A 21,490-nucleotide genomic window follows, 5' to 3' on the forward strand; every position below is an offset into this window, starting at 1 on the left:
AGTCAAATTTTAGGTTAGATAACGAAACGTAAATCGTTTCAGCGAAGTATATTAGGATGCACAATCTATGTTTTCATAAAAACACCTACCTAATAACTAAATACTATCGATTAAAATTCGTGAGAAAGACCAAAAAGTTGAAAATATTTACAAAAGTAGCTCAGGGGTGCACGTACTCAGCTTTTAATATGCTGGACGCCACTAGCCGAACTAGTATGGCCGCCATCGGTGCGCTGCAGCATTGCATTTCACCAGGTATTGACTAAATATACTTATCTTTTTTCTTCATTGAGCTTTTTCAAAGGGGACAATTTACCCGCAGAACGTTTAGCCCCGCTTTCCCCTACTTGGTTTGGTTTATTGACAACATACATTTCGAGTTAGTGTACTTGGTCACACAGGACCCGTTTATGAACTCACGTCCAATATGACAGAAAGCACAATACATGGACATAGTGTAGGACAGAATTAACAGCACATAGAAGGAAGTTACAACCAGGGCAACGGGCGGGAATCGAACCCACCACCTCGGGATTACAACAATGACGCGCCAACCAACTACGCTACCGAGGCCCCTTCCCCTACTTATTGGATCTAGTTCAGCCTTGTCAAAACAAAGCACTTCTCTGCTTCTCAAATGTTGCCAAAAATTGTTATCAAATTAATAAATAAAGTTACAGAATTTTAAGTGCTCAAACAATGAATAATGCCTTCTCGCATGCCATGGGGCGAGTCTCATTCTCTGTTACGTCCGATTATTGATTTTGATAGAGCCCCTATCTTTATCTTTACTAATAATAAAGCTGAAAGTCCCTCTGTCCGGATCTCTGTCTGTCAGGATCTCTCTCTGTCCGGATCTCCGTCTGTCAGGATCTCTCTCTGTCCGGATCTCTGTCTGTCAGGATCTCTGTGACGTGCATAGCGCCGAGACCGCTCTGCCGATTTTCATGAAATTTGGCACAAAGTTAGTTTGTAGCATGGGGGTGTGCACCTCGAAGCGATTTTTCGAAAATTCGATGTGGTTCTTTTTCTATTCCAATTTCAAGAACAAAATTATCATAAGATGGACGAGTAAATTATGAAATTATCATAACGTGGAACCGTAACATGGGCACAAGCCAATTGCCGAGAAAAATTCACCATACAATATTTGTAAATATGCAGGCGAACCAAAAGACCTTTTAATTTTCTATTACGGGCAAAGCCGTGCGGGTACCACTAGTATATCTTTATACATAAAGGGCTAATCTCTGTCCAGATGTCCAGGGTAAACTTAAAAACTACTGGAGGGAGTTTAACCATTTTTTCACAATAGATAGCTACATAATCGGGGAACAACTTAGGTTATAATTTATCGCTAAAAAACTTAGTCTAAGAAGGTCGTGATCGAAAACAGTAAATGTCATGTAATTTCCACATCAAATGATTAAAGATTAAACCCATTGTTTCGAAAATTCGTTGCTTAACAACAGCAACTTTAAAAGTAATCATAATGTAAATTTTGAATCAAGGCCTCTCTGGAGCAAGCATGACATTGCTTTCTTAGGAATTGCATCCTCATCTTTATACATAAAGGGCTAATCTCTGTCCGGATGTCCAGGGTAAACTTCAAGAGCAACTTAGGCTGTAATTTATTCCTTAAAAACTTAGTTGTAAAAAGTTATGGTGGAAAACAGTAAATTTCATATCATTTCAACATTAAATAATTAAATTCGCAACTCCAATAAATTATAGGGGGCGCAGCAGCCACTGTCTAATGGCGGATGAAAAAAGGTGAAACAAACAAATGCCATAACTTATAACTTGCTTTGACGATTAGTGAATGACAGTACTTTTTCATCGTATTTGCGCGAAGCTTTCTTTTTTACTCTTCTGAAATTACATTACACCACAAACTGCTTGAAGCCGGAAAGTTACCCCAAAGAAAAATCGTGGAATGGAATGTTTTACCTTTTTCTTTAGTATTGGTAATCACCGCAAGGTAGCCTATTCGAGCTTTGAAGTTGCGAATATAAAACCCATTGTTACAAAAATTCGTTGCCTAACAACAGCAATAATAAAAGTAATCATAATGAAATTTTTGAACCGAGACTTCTTTGGAGCACAGGAGTTTAAAGTCGTTTAAACATTTGGAAACTCTACTTTTTGCATCCTTAAAGAAACATAGTAGAGAGCCTTTTTTTTTTCTTTTGAGTGTATACTATTTAATTAAATAAAGCGCACGGTATTTTCAGTGACCTTTGTTTTTGTTAGTTCATAAATTTTTATATGCTTAAATTCGTCCTTTCATTTCTAAATGAATATTCGTTCGTTCTTTATACTTATTGCTATTTTACTTTAATGGGTAAGGAAGTAAGAAGCTCGATTTTTAATCACGTCAAAGTGATATGTTTTGAGTTCTTTCAGTTAAAACAGAAAACGAAAGGAAGTAGCGATTGTTTCTTACATTTATTTCTGACCCAGGTAACGCCGGGTATTTTTGCTAGTATGTATATATTGGCCTTAGTCTATATAGTGGCCTCAGAATTTGGTTATTATATATTTACTAGAAAGTCGCCCATCTAGGTATGATTTATGAAAATTGCTTCTACATTTGAACGAATGCATTGCCTGTTTGCTGATATTTTGATAGTTGAAATTTTAACCCTAACTCCAGTGGATTAACCCTCAGCTCCAGTAGGTAGCGTTCATTGCTGACCCTTTTTTCGTTTCTTCATTCAACTGAAATGAGACCAGTAAAACGGTTAAGTTAACGGATCGAGTTCAGCCTTGTCACAATAAAGCCTTTCCCTGCATGTTAAACATTACCAAAACATATTATCAAATTATCATGCCGTGGCGCGAGTTTCATTGTTGAAACACGCGGGTTACACGATCATTGGCTATTATTTATATGAGGATGATAATTCTTCCGGTTCCAGGGCTCAATACGCAATAGGGTGGGCGGAAAAAATCGAAATTCTGCAGAGCACTTTGTCCTAGTGCGGAAAATTTGTGACTCCCTAACGCTAATTACTGTGAAAAAAATTCGTGACTCTGAGTTAATGCATAATGCTCTGGTCAGAGGCTTAAATTTTTGAGATTTTTAGAAAAAAAAATCAAATAAAGAGAAAATTTACAAAATATTTTAAACTCCGCAGAACTTTAAACTTTTGTACGGGAATTTAGTAACTTCCTAACACAAACTACTACGTAAAATTTCAAGCTTGTGAGTTAATTATTTCTGCTCTGGCAAAAGGCCTGAATTTTTAGATTAAGAAAAAAAAGAAATCCTAAAATGCGAGTTACACATTACAAAGTAGTTTATATCTAATACGCTATAATACTTCAAATTTTAAATCAGAAAATAATTAGCCAGAGACATTTATTATTTGCCAATCTCGTCGAAAAAACGTTACTTCAAGATTTGACTTGAGAAAAACCTTGAACAATCACACAAACACATAGAGTAAAGAAATTGCATAGAGAGGCCTCGATTCACTAAGAAATGGAAGTCACCAGTTGTTGCACCGCTGTATCCCAAGATCCTTAGCTTCTTGCTAAATATCTTAAGATGCATATTTATTCAAAACATTCCATTACTGAATCTCATTTTTTTTTTTTTTTTTTTTTTTTGAAATTGTATTAAAATCTGAATTAAAATGCAAAACCAATCCGGCAGTTACTTTATTTGGTCCCTACGCGAGGTTGGGGAAAACCATTCTCGCAAAGCGACCATGTTATCATAACCTCGCTCATCATTGCACCGCTGTATCCCGAAATTTCGACTTCAGTTTAATCAGCTTTTTACCATAGACGGCCTCTCTGTGTAAATTTCATTACTCTATACACAAAAAGAAGAAATGATACGCAATTGTAGCTATAGACAAGTTGAAATGATGCACTAAATACCTAGTTGGGTTGAGGAAAGCCTTCGAACAGGGAATTAAAAATTTATTACTTGTGTTTTGTTCAACTTGGAAACTTTGAACCAATTCCATCTTCAGCAGAAAAATCAGCAATTTCGATGGAGATATAATGTTAATATGTGCAAGTATTTCTTCATCCCCATATTAGGGAATTTATGTGAAAATTGTGTCTTAACCCCCTCTAAGGGACGTTTTGCCTCCATAGCGGGGCGAAAACTACCCTATGTGAATTTCTGAGCTCCAAAGGACCGCTGTGCAAAATTTGGAAAAATCCAACGTAAACTGTTGATTTGTATAAGTATAAGAAGCATGCAAACACACACAAATAAATCTCCATTTTTATACTCGTAAATAGATTACGCATCCAATATACTACGCTGAAAACATTTACGCTTCGTTACCTAACCTCTACAATTTGCTTTTTAAAAGACATGTGCTTTTGAGACTAGTTGTTTCCCTTTTCTCTAGGGCCAGTTGTTCCGAGGAACAAATTTCCCCAGAAAAAAGGAGCAATTTGTCCCATTATAGCGCGAATCATTAACAATAAACATCGAACATAAATAGTACCAGTGACAGAAAATTTAAATTGATATCGCACAAAGGATGAGGTCTATTGATTTATTAGCGTTATATTAGAGCTGTTAATTCAACGACAAATATGCAAGCAGGGGCGTGCACAGAAATTTTTGGGGCCGTCACAAATGACTTTTCCGAACCCTCTGCATATTGTTTAGCCCTATATTTCATTCCTAGTTTTAATAATATTCTGCCCACCTCAAGCTCGGGCCCGGACCAACATGTGTCCTTTATCCCCCCCTGCAGTGCACGCCCCTGCATGCTTAGGTGTATCTCTGGAAACATATGGTAGATTCTACCCATTAAAACAGCTTTAAATGTTGGACTTTTTGCCCTCGGTATACAGTCTATGTAGGGGAGAAATGGATACAGTGAGACAACAGCAATATATTTTTCATAATATGATAACTAGAAGCAAAGTGAAAGAAAAACATCAAAATACGATAAAAAATGTACTTTTTAGGGGCCTGTATCGCAGTGCACTGAGGGTTAATATAGAACTTGGTGCCTACATTTCAAACTAGAGTGTACAGCTTTTAACAAAGAAGTGGCATAACTATGGGCAATGGTTCTGCAAGCTCGTAAAATGCCCTTCAATATGAGGAAATTGCATAAGAGTAATGACGCATCTAGTTAGTTGTACTCAAGCTACAAGGCTTTGTCTTATAATTTTTTATTGTCCCACTAGTCAGTTAAGCAACTATACCCTTGTTTTATAATGTTATAGTACTGATTTTATCATAAGTAATAAAATATGTCTTAGTAATTGTTTGCTATCATTGTAGTTTAGTGCAGAGAAAATATTTTTTTTTCACTATAATGTACAGCCTCAACGAATGTCAACGAACTATAATGTACAGTATAAACGAAATAAAGTTACCTTAATTAAAATAATTAAAAATATACCTAAAACGCATTCAAAAAAGTTACAAATAACTTAAGTTTTTACCGCAATTTAATTTATTTATTTCGAAGCTAAACAGCTTCACATACATAGAGGACTGCGTGCCAAGTGCCTTGCTTCCCGACATACACGGGAAAGATGTACAATACAACAGAAGGAAATAACACCCGGGGCATCGGCGGGAATCGAACCCACAACCTCCGGCTTAGAAGACGAAGCTTCTACCACAGAGCCCCGTTTTACCGCAATAATAACTTGTTTTTTACTTTGCTTCCAGTTATATTATAAAGTTAACTCATGCAATTTCCTCATCTTGAAGTGCATTTTACGAGCCTGCAGAACCATTGCCCATAGTTATGTCACTTGTTTGTGAAAGGACATACACTCTAGTTTGAAATGTAGGCATTAAGTTCGATACTAACCCTCAGTGCTATAAGATACAGGCCCCTAAAAAGTAAATTTTTTCTCACATTTTGATCTTTTTCTTTCACTTTGCTTCTAGTTACCATATTATAAAATATGCAAGTAAGCATTATCAGTCTATTTGCAAGTTTATAACTCTTTTATGGTAAGTTTTTGATCATACTGGTTTTTTAAACAGTACCTGGAAGTCCCTGGGGGAAAGTTTAAACCCGGATATGTTGACTAAATTGAAAACTGAATAGTTCATTTTACTTTTTTGAAATACGTATTGTGTTCTTGAAAAGAATTTGCAAATAGTTCTGTCACTTGTTTGTGAAAATACACATACTCTAGTTTGAAATGCAGATATCCAGTTCTACATTGACCCTCGGTGCACTGAGATAAAGGCCCATGAAAACTGCACTTTTTCACATTTTTCGATACAAAAACTGCCACTTTTTGGCAGCAATGAGCATTAACCACGCATTTAATGAGCCTATTTAATAATTTATATACATCACTACAAAAATAGCTCGCAAAAACTATGGTTGAACCTTAGTGCATGGAACCAGGATGCCTCAAACATGACATATTTTCACTTTCTTCGGCACAGTTTAGCCACCCCTGCCAGGGTCCACTGAAGGTCAGCCATAAAATTTACGATACATTTCATTTGAGGCACTAAATATCGTGTTGTAACCACAAAGATTACATTTGCTGATGCTCAACGCGCAGAGATAATTGAATATTAAAAAATGTCGATTTGAGAAAAACCCTAAGTTGGGACCAACTTTCGGAATTTTTGTGGGTCACAAAAATATTTTTGGAAGAAAAGAAAAAATATGTATCTTCTAAAATGATCCAAAGAAACCATTGTAAAATATTTTAGCGAAATCAAAAATGTCATGTATCTGACCTACCTGACTCTTATAAGAACTGGCTCTTAAGTTGTTTAAAAATAATAATAATAAATACATTGGTATAAGCGGAACTGAATTTTTTTGCACATTATTTTTTATTTATTAACGAGTTAAAAATATTGCTGGTTTAATTAAATTTATGTGAAATGGTTGGGGAGAACTAAAATTTTTAAGAAGGGGAGAATTCTGAATATGCCGAAAGAAATCCCAATTTTACCGAATGATAAAACTCGATTATGCACACATATACATACATAACATCTACTGCGAAGAAAAATTGGGCATCATTGAAAATAATTTAAAAATAGAAAATAAGAATATTAAAATTCAATATTGTCTCCTAATTTGTCAAATCAATTAGTTAAATGTCCTCCCCCCCCCAAAAAAAAAAAAAATTTGGAATAGTGACTTCCGGTGACTTTCCATTGGGACAACGCTGGGGGAGGGGCGAATTTTCTGAAGTTCACCAGGGGCGCAGACCCCCTAGTTACGCTACTGCCAGTAGAAGGAACTGAAGGAAAAGCTTGTTCAGCAGTACACGTTACTCCCTAAAACGGGGCAAAGGGAAACAATGGAATATACCGACAGCCCGTTTGTCACTTCCTGAGATTGCACTTTCGTCCTTCTTTGGACTCATCATTCAGGAATAGGCAATAACTGAGCTAGAGGCAGATGTCCTCTAATTGAAACTGAGATTACCAATAAAGTAAGATGGTAGATGAAGTAAATTAATTTCATTAGCAAGAGTCCGTAGACCTGGCGCGTAAACTGAAGGTAAAGCTTGAGTTTTTAGCATATTATAAACTACAACTAAACATAACTTCAAAGACAATATTTTCTACAGTAATAAGGAAACATTGTCTTTGCAGTTATGCTCAGTTGTAGTTTGTAATAAAACAAAGTGGATTGTTTGTTTAATTAAAAAATTTTTTGTAGAACTCGCTCCTGAAACGTACCTGCCTCGTTTAAATTTCCTCCTAGAACGATAAAAAGTTCTTTATAACCCCCCTCTGCAAACCATGAAATGTTCTCCTTTAGAGAAAAATGTTTTCCTTCCAGCAACGTTCTCTTACTCCCCTTTTCATATTGTCACAACTCCTCTATTGAATACTATCTGATTATAAAAATTTAACTGAATGAAAAAAAAATTGCTTCACTATTAATTTCATATGTGATTAATTCAAAAAATGTAAAAACATTGCGACAGTTTCAAATGTTGCTCCGGAATTCTAGCGCTCTTCCTCTCGTGTATGTAAAGCACCCATTTTTATGATTTCATTACTTTTTTTTTTTTTAAATTTCACTGCCTATTCGCATGTATGCATGGAAATGTACCTATGCAATCCTGTGTAAAGAAGAAGCATCTGCAGGGCCGATCCTAGCAGGTGTGCAGCTCGTGCTCCGATATCGTGCGACCGAAAGTAAGGGGCGGCCACACAGGTCGCATTTAGTTCCATTAATGAAGCAAAATTCCTGGAGAATTTTTACTATATAACTTACTTTAAGGCGAATAAACATGCTAAATTTTAAACGTTAATTTCTAAAATCAGAGTAAGTCCCGATTTCTCCATAGCATAACACACTTTAAGAATAATAGAACGTTAGTGCACAGCATGTTGGCTATTGTCTATTAATATCTATTATTTACATAAATGCTTCATTTGATTACAAAATTTGCGACAGATTCGGCAATGAGGCATGAACTTGGGCGGCCGCTAATGCTTCCTCCTAAGCTCCTACAGACCCTAAACTATGAACACATATTGTAGTAAAAAAAAGAACTATACTGATAAAATACATTCGCAAAGCGGATACAGGGGGGACAATAGACAATTGCGACTTCCCTGAGAGTCAAGTTTTATATATGAATAACGAACTAACTTTTTGTAGTTTCCTCCTTAACAGCAGTTTTTTCTGAAGAAAATTGAAATAACTAATGAGCTGCCCGATTACAGATCAGGTAAGAGGGCAATTCCCGTATCTCAGGTAGCAAATTCAAGTTTGACAGATCCAAAAGAAGGCCATGATCTCCTTGACGAGACTAAAGAAAGCTTAAAATTGCGTTTTTAAAACTTAATCTTGGAAAATATCTCTCGTTGAATCACCGATCTTAAGTCTCTTACAAACCCTTTCTGCCTTAACTTGACCAAATATGACCAAAAATAGATTTTTTTTGCAATTTCTAACAGTTTACAGTCCCCCATGTCTCAAGTCCCTAAAGATGGCTTCTAAGTGTATTCTGTCCTCAAACCCTGACTCTTCTCCTTGTGACATTAAAGATGGTTTAAAGGAATTTTTAGGACTTAAATTTCAAAAATTTTGTAGAGGAGGGCCCTAAAACCCATTTTCTATTACCATAACTACCAAAGATAATCTGAACTAGAGTCGTTAGAGAGGTCCTATATCATTTCCTCTCACCTAACGTCTTCCAAAACAGAATAAAATTGCGTTTCTCAAACATCAGTTTCAAAGAACTTTCTTGAAAGTGTGCCCGGATGCCCCCTTTCTATCAACGTAATCACGGAAAGCTTAAATTTTCGCTTTCAGACGGACAGAACCTCCCGCGTTATCAAATAATACCTAAAAATCGCTTTGGGACTTCAATTTCTAAAAATTTTAGGAGAAGAACCGACTGGAATATGTAACTTTAATCGACGTTAGGGCATCCCCCTAACGTCGCCAAATAATATGTTTCTAAAACTACTGCTTTACTACAGCGCCGAGGAATTTCCGGAGGAAAGCCGCTAGTTCTCCTACCGTTGCCAATGACATAAAATTTGCGTCTTAGACTTTAATTTGGACAACTTTTGATAAAAGATGAGCTTATCTCCTTCTCTCTCGTAACGTCAACAAAGATATCCCAAAATTGCGTGTTTAAAACTTCAGTTTCGAAAAAATTTTGAGGAGAACTGCGATACTTCCTAAGCTAAGGTCCCAAAAAATAGCCTCAAATTGACTTCAACTTTAATAGAATTTCATAATGGAGAACCCCAACATTAGTTTCCCCTAAAAGTTTCAAAAAAGTTCCTACAACCGTAATTTTTTAAGTCAAGTTTGAACATTTCTCCTTGGACCTTGAGTAACCTCGACTCTGTTCTCCTCGCAACCTAACACAACCAAACAGTAATTTCTTTTTTCCCTACGATAATTTCGAAAATTTTCTGGGGTTACCCAGCCCCTCCCCCTCCCCCAACTCCCCCGATGACAGAATAAAATACGTTCTTACGACTAGTAATTCTTGGTATCTATAACTTTTTTCAAAGATATAAAGTGTTCCCAAAGACCAATATTTTCTATAAAACGCTTTTACTTTTTATAAATTCATTCTTCTGTTTTTTTTTAAATTAGAACTTGATACAAAAATAAGAAGGAAGATGGTCAGACGTTGAGTATTAGTCAAAACGCTCTAGAGGGGGCGGCATTGCACACGGGCAACCAACATCCTAGGATCGGCCCTGAGCGTCGGAAAAAAATAGCAATCAAATCAAGTTTTTAATGCTAGGAAAAATCGAAAAGTTTTGCAACGAATTTAGAAATAACCATCCTAAAAAGGAAAAATAATGAATGCAATAATTATTTTAACAATTGATAACATGTAATTCCATAGTCGCGCTTTTTAAATCAGCAATAGTTAGATAGTTTTTACACTTTTTTTTCTAAGTGCTGCTTTGATTCTAAACTAATACCAGTAAAATTATAACTATAAGCAGCGTAATTTTGTTTTTCCATTAAGTTTTTGTTTTTTGACAAACTGCTCTTTTTAAGCTATCTACGACCTAGCAAAATTTCGAGAAACCTAAATTTGGCGACAACATAGTGGATATATGATCAAACCGAAATTTAATAGTTCAGATGGAACGAGAATGTGATTAGAAAAAAATATTAGTACTGTCGTACAAATTTAATTAATAAAAGTATTTTTTTCAAACAATCTTCTTTTAAAATGTTTCTCATTTTATTTATTCTGAAATAAGCAGAAAAATATAAAACAAAAATCTATTTGAAAACCATTTTATTTATTTTTTTTTTTCAAAAATTTACTGTAAAATTTACTTTCACTAGCAATTTCTTCATAATAGCTGTGCTTAACTACACAACATTTTCTTTTTCATTGAAATCATAAGTTAAAATATTCCAAAGAATTTTCCTTTGTGATATTTTCTGCACAAGAAGTTCAGTCATATTTTAGAAAAATTTATAAAACATTGGCAAGAAAAACTGAAATGCTAAACTTAGTTTCAAAAATATACATCAATTTAAAACGGCACAAAATAAATTTAATAGATCATAAAACAAAATATCTTTCATTGAATCTTGTTTTAAGGATATTGGGCTTAAAACGCTGCAACTTTCACTGTGGCTTCAAAGCGCGGTGTATACCTCTAAAAAACCTACCTTTTGAAGCCACGATAAATGGCTCCAAAACGCGGTGAGTGGTTAGAGACCGCTTTTTGAAGCCAGTGGCTTCGAAACGCGGCGAACTTCTCTAGTGGCGTCATTCAGCGGTGAACGTCTCTAAAATTCCGACGTATTGAAGCCAACGTTGTGAAGCCAAAAATTGGCTTCGAAACGCGGTGAGCCATTAGAAGTTGGCTTCAAAACGCGGTGAACTCAATTGTATATATATGTATATATATATATATATATATATATATATATATATATATATATATATATATATATATATATATATATATATATATATATATATATATATATATATATATATATATATATATATATATATATATATATATATATATATATATATATATATATATATATATATATATATATATATATATATATATATGAAAACTAATTTTACAACTTTTCGTTTTAAGATGAAATTTCTACTTGATTATAAGAAAATCAAATGCCTCCTTATTAAAACGAGCTGATGTGTGCATCACATGACTTCCTTTTACTCCAATTTAATGTAATTTCCCAATTATTGGCATTTTTAATGTGATTCAACAATTTACTCTCTAAATATCACCAAAAGTGGCCAAATTGAAACCAGATATTTAAAAAAAGGAATTTTTTTAAATTGCCAAATTTGTCGCCAAGTTGGCGACAAAACTTGGCGATCAAAATACTGGCGATATATCGCCAAGTGTCCGCCAAATTGTAACACCGCTTGAGTTTACATCGAAATTAACAATGTGTTCCCCCCATAAAGGGGCAAAAGACCCTTTAGAAACACCCGAATGCAACCAAAAGAGGAGGTGCACAACTAGAACCCACTAGGAGTCTACGTACCAAATTTCAACTTTCTAGGACTTACTGTTCTTGAGTTATGCGACGTACATACGCACATACGCACATACGTACATACATACGTACATACAGACGTCACGAGAAAATTCGTTGTAATTAACTCGGGAATCGTCCTAATGGGTATTTCGCGTTTCTATACGTTTTTAGGCACTTACCCACGTGTGGTCAAGTCGAAAAAGAACCTTAATATTCATTCGGGGGTGAGTAAAATGGAAATTAAAGTCGATTTTTGAGTGATTTTCTTTTTTTTTTTTTGCGAATACAATATTTCCTTTTTTGTAAAAGGAATAAAAAATCTCACTGCTGTGGCGCCAAAAATCAAGTTTTGGGCCAAAGCAGAAAAACGTTTGGTGCCCTCCACTTAAACTACAAATAAAAGTTGAAAATTATAATTATAAACTTTTAATCGAAAATAAAACTAATGAAAAGTTTCACACCGTTTAACAATTAAATGATATTCAATTAAAGTATTTTGTACAAATTTTCAACTAGCTTTATTTCTTGCAAAAAGGTCTTTTTTTTATTTCAGAGTTGCTTAAAAGTTCCTGCTCTATATACAGAATGGTCAAGTGATTGGATCTTTTGTCCCCCATTTTATTCCGTAAAAAATTTTACTACTTCTCATATTGAATTCTGGTGTGTCAACTTCACAATAATTGAATTCAACACTTTTTTTATATATAAAAGAATGATTTTTGCTAAGGAAAAAATATTCCAATAATGATACACTTTAAATAAAGTAGAAAAGTTCCCTACCTTAAATATTCTGGTGTATGGATGAACAGGATCGGGCACAAGTGGAAGGGGAAGAGGCCTCGTACGGTCCTAAAAAAGGGAGTAATTTTGAATTGTATTTATTAAAATAGAAAATCACCCACCAAGATGCGACGGATAAAAATTGCTTCTTCATTTGATTGAAGCAACTGCCTGTTTAGGGATACTTTGAAAGTTAAAATTTTGGGTCACAAATTTTGAATCAATTGATTGTTCTCTTCTTGAAAAACCTGTGAGGTTGAATTACGATATATATATATATATATATATATATATATATATATATATATATATATATATATATATATATATATATATATATATATATATATATATATATATATATATATATATATATATATATATATATATATTTAGCTGCTAAAAATATTTGGCAACAATTGAAAAAAAAAAGAATTTCAGCTATCGAAATCTTCTCGTAAAAATATATATAAAATTCATTAAACATTCTCAATTGTTAAGTAGTTCGTGATTATAAAGTAGAATACACATCAAGTAACGAATATATATTTAATATTCAATATTCATTTTGTACGATTAATTGAGGAAATTATCGCAACGAGGAACACAGTCGACAATCTTCTGCATTTGTTTTTCAAATTTTGTACGACAGGTTCAACTGTAATTTCGTTTTCAATTTAAATATCATAAACATTGCAAAATGTCGAATTTTGTTTTTACAAAAAGAAAGGCTGTTTGTGTAAAGTTATGAAGGAAATTAAAAATGCGAATATATTTAATTTGGAGCCAAAATTGTCATCTTAATTGTTCACAATTAGTGTGTAAAAGCGTTTAAAATTAAATAACGGATCAAATCTCACCAAAGTGACAGGATATCGCCTTATCTAAGCTTCACTCGCCTTATGAGGCAAAAGATCATTTGACTCGTTATGTACTAATAACAAAGCGAATTAAAGGACAACGAAGCGCTCTACTTTGATGAAAAAATAAATGAAAAGTAGAAAATCGAACAACCTTGATCCGAATCCCACCTATTATTTAATGTTAAAAAAAAAAAAAAAAAAAAAAAAAAAAAAAAAATCGGCTTGTTTGTTTCCCTCAAATAGGTGCTGCTGGCCGATTTTGAGATCTCTGATTCAGATTATTAAGCTTTTTATTTGAAAACAAAATTGTGTTTTGAACAAAAATGATGAAACTCGTGAAAAACTGCCTTTCAAAGGAAACATTTTTTGAAAACAGAAAAAAAAAGATTTAAAGAAGAATATATCTTATTTAAGTTTTTAACCATTCCTAAGTTAGAGTGAATTTATAATATAGAGATAATTGTGCAGCAGAGCAAAATATATTACAATTAAAGTAGTCTATATGCTAAAACTTAAGAAGAAACATCTTTTCTTTCAGTTTTGAAATAAAATTTCTGACAGCACAGAAACGAAATATTGTGCAATTTTGCTTAAAAAGAAGCAAGAGAAGACATTAGAAATGAAAGACTAAAACTATATGGGCAAATGCAAAAGAATAGTTGTGCGAGCATTTTCTATGTCTCTCGAAAATGCTCCTCCTTAGACAAAAATTCCGAAGAAATACCACCTACCCGTTCGTCTGCAAATATCAATACGCTTGACAATAGGATTTCCTTGATGTAGAAAAATCAACAAATGCTGCTTTTCAATTTAAATACATGTAGTTCTCGTCAATGTTCTGAAGTTGTCCTTTTAAACTCAGATCTGTTGCAAGTGCGAGCATTTTTACTTAAAAACATTGGATTTATTACTTCAAATTACGCATAGGCAAAAGGAAAGACAGAATAATCTTCATAACTAATTCATAACTAATATATATATATATATTAAACTGTTTTAACCTGCAAGACCTTCATTTTCGCAACCGTTAGTTCTAGACAGCAAATATGTTCAAAATCAGATGCAGAGTTAAGATATTGAAAGTGTGAAGTGAAAATCAAAATAAGTCAAAAAGTACAAAATTTAACTTTTTATATATGCCTCCGGGCCCCTAACTTACATTTAGGAAAATAATCTCCATTAAAAAAAATCCAAAAAATTTTTTTTTGAAATTAGTCCGACCAATATTCACCGAGATATGAAATGCAGCGTGTTGTGACTTACACCATTTTTCCTTCGCCGTCAATAAGACCTTTTTGGGAAAAATGTAGCGGTTAACAAATGTTCAAAATTATATGTGCAACTAGAGTGTGGTTTTCCAAATTGTTCGAGGTTTTGTAGTGTGTTTTTGCGTATCGCGACATAAGATTTACATTTATTTTTGAATAACGATGAAAGAGATATAAATACTTATTTTTTCTTACATTGACGACCTGTAATTCTTCTGAAAGAGCGATAAGTTCCAATATCATCTTCTGTATGGTCCCTTAAAACTCTAAACTGGAATACCTTATCTTGAGTTTTGGTCGCCCAAATGTCAAATTTTTTGTGTCAATATTAGTTTTTAATGGAGATAATTTCTCTAAATATTAGTTAGGGGACCTGAGGCCCGCATAAAAAGTTGTTTTGTATTTTTTAACTCATATTTATTTTTGCTCCAAACTTTTGATATCATGACTCTGCGTTTGATTTTGAACATTTTTGAATTTAGAAGTATTCATCTAGAACAAAAAGTTGCGAAAATAGTAAGCTATATAGTAAAAAAAAAAAAAAAAAAAAGATTAACATTGTTTGCGATTAAGATTCCATCGTAAATATCGAATCGAAATCCAAGTAGTTACGTCAGAGGCATAAAAGATTGAAGAACGCTTTTTTCGACCGATGCGTGGAAAGACATAATGTGTTCAGCATTAAAAAAACTGTAAAAAAAAAACCTATTGCGTATTTTTGAGAACTTTTTTTCTTCTGAAGAGGGCGAAATGTTTTTACTATTACCAACTTAAGTTTCAGAAATGAGGCTTTGATACTTCTCGCAGGATGATATTAGAAAAAAATAAAACCAGGAAAAAGCGCAAATTAAAGGTTTTTCAAAAATTCATAAAAAATACAAAAATTGCTCAATTTTCAAAAATTTTTCATTCATCATATTTAAAATTAAATTTCCTACACTATAGTGCAAAAATTATTTGTGTGGTGCGATTGGTTCGGGGTCTGTGAGGTAAAAAGTGCAAAAAAACACATAAAACATTAAATAACTTTTTTTTCAATTAAAATATCAAGCCCGAGGTGCACATCTTCAGTAAAAACTGCACCTGTATACCAAATTTCATCTATCTAGGCCTTACCGTTTTCCCGGGAAGCGCGCCACACACACACACACACAAACATCTTATTTTATTATATATATATATATATATATATATATATATATATATATATAATGCAAGTAATACATTTGGAAAAAAAAGTGAAAGAATTTAAAGATATAAAAAACAACAAAATTTGTACTGTAGTGTCAGCACTAAGCTGCTCAAAACAAAAACAGAACAAAAATATTCGGGGAAAATATAATTGTTATTAAGTTGAGATATGATAAAAATATTAAAAATACACACCTTATCAAGACATTGCCAAATGAAAAAGATATCAAAATATGAAATGGGGATAAAATCAAATACCAAATAATACCAAAGAAATAATGTGAAGCAATGACTTATACGTCAGCAGGGGAAGGTAGGCTTTACTTCACAAGGCTCTTTCTGTGACACATGTGGAAAGGTCCCAAAACGACGCATTAGTCCTTGTTTCATGTTGTCTCTTTGGTACTATTTGGTGTGTGTTTTCCTCATTCTCATATTTTGATACACTTTCCATTCTCAATTTATAGATATGTACCAGCTGTAACCGCAAAGCGATGCCCGTGCCAAGAATTTAAAGGAAGTCCGTTGAATAAAAAAATCCACTCCTCTCCCCCCTGCTTTTACGCCAAGTTTGACGCCTCCCCCAAGTTTGCAAAAAGAAAAAAAAGAACACCTCACTATTTTAATTAAGTTAAGTACGCAAATTTGTAACATATATACAGCGAAACGTCCAGCGGAAGTGACCGCACTGCAGAAACCCACCCAATTATCCAGCGAAACGAACTCTGGCCTATAAGCAATTGCGATTAAAAATCACGGTACATCTAGGACAAAAAGGAAATCCCATACGAAAAAGGATTCAACTCCCCAGCAGAAAAACAACACAATTAAAAAACTCGCTACATCTAGGACAAAAAGGAAATCCCGCACCCCGTATGAAAAATTTTACTATACAAAAGCTATCGTCTGAGAAAAGGAAAAAAACCCTCTAGAATTAAAAAAAATACCCCCCCCCCCCCCACCCGTCTGATGTCAAATAATCAGTAATCGTATCCTGACCTGGAGGGAACAGCGCACTAGATACCATCAATCCAACACTATTGAAAGGCACAGTTATAGAGATGGTGGAATCACATGGTTTGGGCAGGGATCTCGCGCGGTCTTCACACTGACCTGCATGTGTTTCATGGAGGAACTCTGATTAGTCTGAGATATCGGGAGGAGACTTGATCCATATGTCCGGCCATATGCTGGTGCTATTGGTAATGACTTCATTCTGATGGATGGTAATGCATGACCTCACCGAGCTCGGATTGTTGAGGAGTATCTTGAGGACCACTGTTAGGAACGAATGGAATATCCAGCTCGATCTCCAGACCTGAATCCGACAGAACATCTTTGGGACTATCTCGGTCGACAGGTTGCAGTTTTAAATCTTCCTCCAAGGTCGTGTCATGAACTGGAACAAGGTTTACTCTGTGTCTGGTCTTCGCTTCCTATTCCGATGCCCGACAACTTAATAAACAGCATGAAAAATCGATGCCGCTAATGCATTCAAGGGGGGGGGGGGCACATTCCTTATTTGAACCGATTTTTGCATTGTTTCTATGACATTTTACTACATAACACTGTGGTGTTCTGTTTTCTTCTAGAATGAAGTTTTCCGAAAAAATTGCTTTTTTTGTTATAAATCGTTTTTAAATACACTTATATAAATTTCTATGACGCATTCAATAAAAGACTATTTAATGCACATGTCCTCGATTTTTTTTGTTTCTACATTTATATTGTTAATTAGACGCAAAAAACCGGTTGTACCTTAGCTTTTTGAGACCAGAGTATTATTAAACCAGTTTAAATCAGCTTTTATATTTCTAACAACCTCACCTAAAGGTGACTAAACATGTTGTTCATCTGCAAGAGATTTTTTTTTGTTTTCACAAATTATATATATATATATATATATATATATATATATATATATATATATATATATATATATATATATATATATATATATATATATATATATATATATATATATATATATATATATATATATAAACTAATATTCTTTAGATTTGTTGAGAAGATGTTTTATCAGGGGAACTGGCTCAGAGTTTTAAAACTGTAATTTTCTGCGCCCCCTAAATGCAACCTAGTTCCAAGACCTGTGAATTTCGTCACTTTTTCTTACATATCACTAATTCTTTTACACGGAGGAACGTGATTTTTTCTCTTTTAATCCACTAGAATTTGTGCACATCACATCCATATGTGCTGTTTCTATATATCTATATATCAATGTGATCTTCCAAAAATCAGTGAAGAGTGATATTGTTAAAAATCTTTACTAAGTCTCGAACTTTTCCCCACTACGCATTTACTTTAAAGTCCTAAAAAGTTTTCGTGACTTATCAAGGAAGTAGAAGTGAAAGCTTTCCGAGTTTGTACCCCTCAGAATGACGGAGTTGTACCAGCACCTGTAAAAGAATTCGTTACTTTGCAAAGTTCAATTTTTTCTCCCATCCTCTTTCGTTTCCCATTCTTTCTTTCTTTTTCGCTTCAAGAAGATACATTCTTTTAAAATAGCTTCTACAGTGATTACCTTCAGTGATGTATTTCCACCCAGTCTTTGCTTCTTGCTCTTAACAATTTAGGACGATATTTTAGTAATTGTTTTTTTAATTCATAGCCATATTTTTGCTTATGTAACCAAACAAAGTAATTACTTGTGACTAAATACAGCTGCCTAATGTTACATTCACAATGAATGTTATGACATATATTAAGCAATCATATTTTTAAATATATATCATTAAACCGGCTGCATAAATGCAATATCATATTAAGCGACATATAAAACATTTCTTGTGTTTTTGCACTGCCTATGTCGAAGAACTGATGTGAGGCCTTTCCAAGCTAAATAAAAGACATCTAAACAATCAAAAGCACAGATGTTTAACTTTTCATTTTTTTTATTTTAAAAGTTTAATAAGTTAAAAGATATATTGTTTCTGAAAACTTTAAACCGCACAAAAACATTAAATTTTGCTATTCTTTCTATTCATTAACATATCAATACATACCTAAATTTAATTCTGAGCACTTAAAAAAATTACGTTCACTTGTTTACCTGCTCTCTCTCTCTCTCTCTATCTATCTTTTTATCTATCTATCTACCTACCTACCTACCTAAATATATATATATATATATATATATATATATATATATATATATATATATATATATATATATATATATATATATATATATATATATATATATATATATATGCTTACATAAACTTGTTTTTTGTGTGTTTCACACTAATTACGGTTATTTCGGCCATAACAGCATCTAACCAATCGTTCTAAATCGAATTGTAAAATTAGGTTACATGTAACATATTCTTAATAGTACACTATTGATAAATTTCTTCTAAAGGTACATATTTCGGAATAAAACGATATGTTTTTCTGTACGGATTATTTAAAACAACAATGGAAAGATTCAGCTAATTTGGAGAAAGAAATAAATAAGAATGAAAGAAATCCCCCTTGGTATAAAATTATGATACTTAACCTCCAGAATGGCGGAATGTCATGGTAAAGCGCTGTCAAGCGAGAGTGTGAGGTTGGAAGAGATAAATGAAAAGGTCGAGATGAAATAAGCACCAATGTCATCATAGATGGACTTAAACATGAGGAATAGTCCTCTTCAACCCATAAATCTAAAGAGGAATATATCATCGCTATCATAGGAGAATTATATGATGAACTGAGAAAATTAAGCCTAATGAGTTTCTTTTTTTATTTTTATTTATTTTTTAATAGTGAGGATTTCGTTTTAAAAATAATGTTGTGAGTGCATAGTTTTTGGATGTGTTGTCCAGATTTTATAAATAATATTCAAAAGAAAATGAAACAACGTGATAGTTGGATCCTTCATTGAGCAGTATACAAATGTGCATCCAAGTAGCTGAACGAAACTCTATATTTAAAGTCCTGTAAAAAACAACCCCAAAACTGCTTTTTATCTGAATGTTATCTGAATAGAAACACATAAAACACTTCATTATATCAAAAAAAAAAAAAAGTGAGTATAAAATGTCAGTTTTAAAACTTTGCTAAGGACCGTCTTCATTTTAAATTAGAAGTAACTTTAAAATTTAAAACAGCAATACCCCATTTTATTATCTACTAGCCGCCTGCGGCGACCAGCTGGTCCGCCTTTTTATGCCAAGGTTGCCGCCTTCGGTGGCTGCTTAGACAATTTAGCGACGGTATAATCAATGTTTTTCTCTATATATCAATATTATCATTCACCTTTTTACGCCAATGTCGCCGCCTTCGGCATTTGCTTGAAAAAATTTCGTGGCGGTATCAACCAATCTATATCTATATCATTATTAATTTCAATAAAATATGTTCTAGACCTTACCGCTTTTCCGGGAAGCGCGCCACACACACAAACATCTTATTTTATCATAGTCGCCTGCGGTAACCAGCTGGTTCGCCCTCTTACGCCATTCGCCTTTCTATGCAAGCAGCCACCTACGGCAGCTGTTTGACTAACTTGTCATTTACCTTTTTACTTCAAGTTCGCCGCCTTCGGTGGCTGTTTAAATTTGGCTGCGGTATTAATCAATCCAGCTTATATTTTTTTGTGCCATTCACGTTTTTACGCCAAGATTGCCGCCTTCGGAGGCTATCTATCTTTACGATCCACCTCTAAATTTCCTTATCCGTCTCTATTTATTTTAACCTTCCCACCCATTTCCTAATGAAAACAAAGATCACTAAAAAAAACCGCTTTTTTAGTTAAGTACAGCAAAAAAAAGTTATCTCTAAAATTCCCCATAGTGTGCAAAAAGTAGCGTTTGACAAAGAAAAAAAATCTTGCTGTTTTTATTGAATTAAATGCGCACAACTATGAAATCTAACGTAATAAAGATACAGCAAAACGTCCTGCTTGTTGGGGGGGGGGGGGCTATGGAAAAAGAAATAAATGCAATCCCTAAATAAACAAAAAGGAAAGAAAAAAAAGCAAGCGCTGCCGGAAAAACACGTGGTCACACGTCATAAAATGTAGAAGTAAGCTATATAGTAAAAAAAAAAAAAAAAAAGATTAACATCGTTTGCGATTAAGATTCCATCGTAAATATCGAATCGAAATCCAAGTAGTTACGTCAGAGGCATAAAAGATTGAAGAACGCTTTTTTCGACCGATGCGTGGAAAGACATAATGTGTTCAGCATTAAAAAAACTGTAAAAAAAACCTATTGCGTATTTTTGAGAACTTTTTTCTTCTGAAGAGGGCGAAATGTTTTTACTATTACCAACTTAAGTTTCAGAAATGAGGCTTTGATACTTCTCGCAGGATGATATTAGAAAAAAAATAAAACCAGGAAAAAGCGCAAATTAAAGGTTTTTCAAAAATTCATAAAAAATACAAAAATTGCTCAATTTTCAAAAATTT

The sequence above is a fragment of the Uloborus diversus genome, chromosome 3, assembly GCF_026930045.1.
Source record: "Uloborus diversus isolate 005 chromosome 3, Udiv.v.3.1, whole genome shotgun sequence".
In the NCBI taxonomy this organism is placed as follows: domain Eukaryota; kingdom Metazoa; phylum Arthropoda; class Arachnida; order Araneae; family Uloboridae; genus Uloborus; species Uloborus diversus.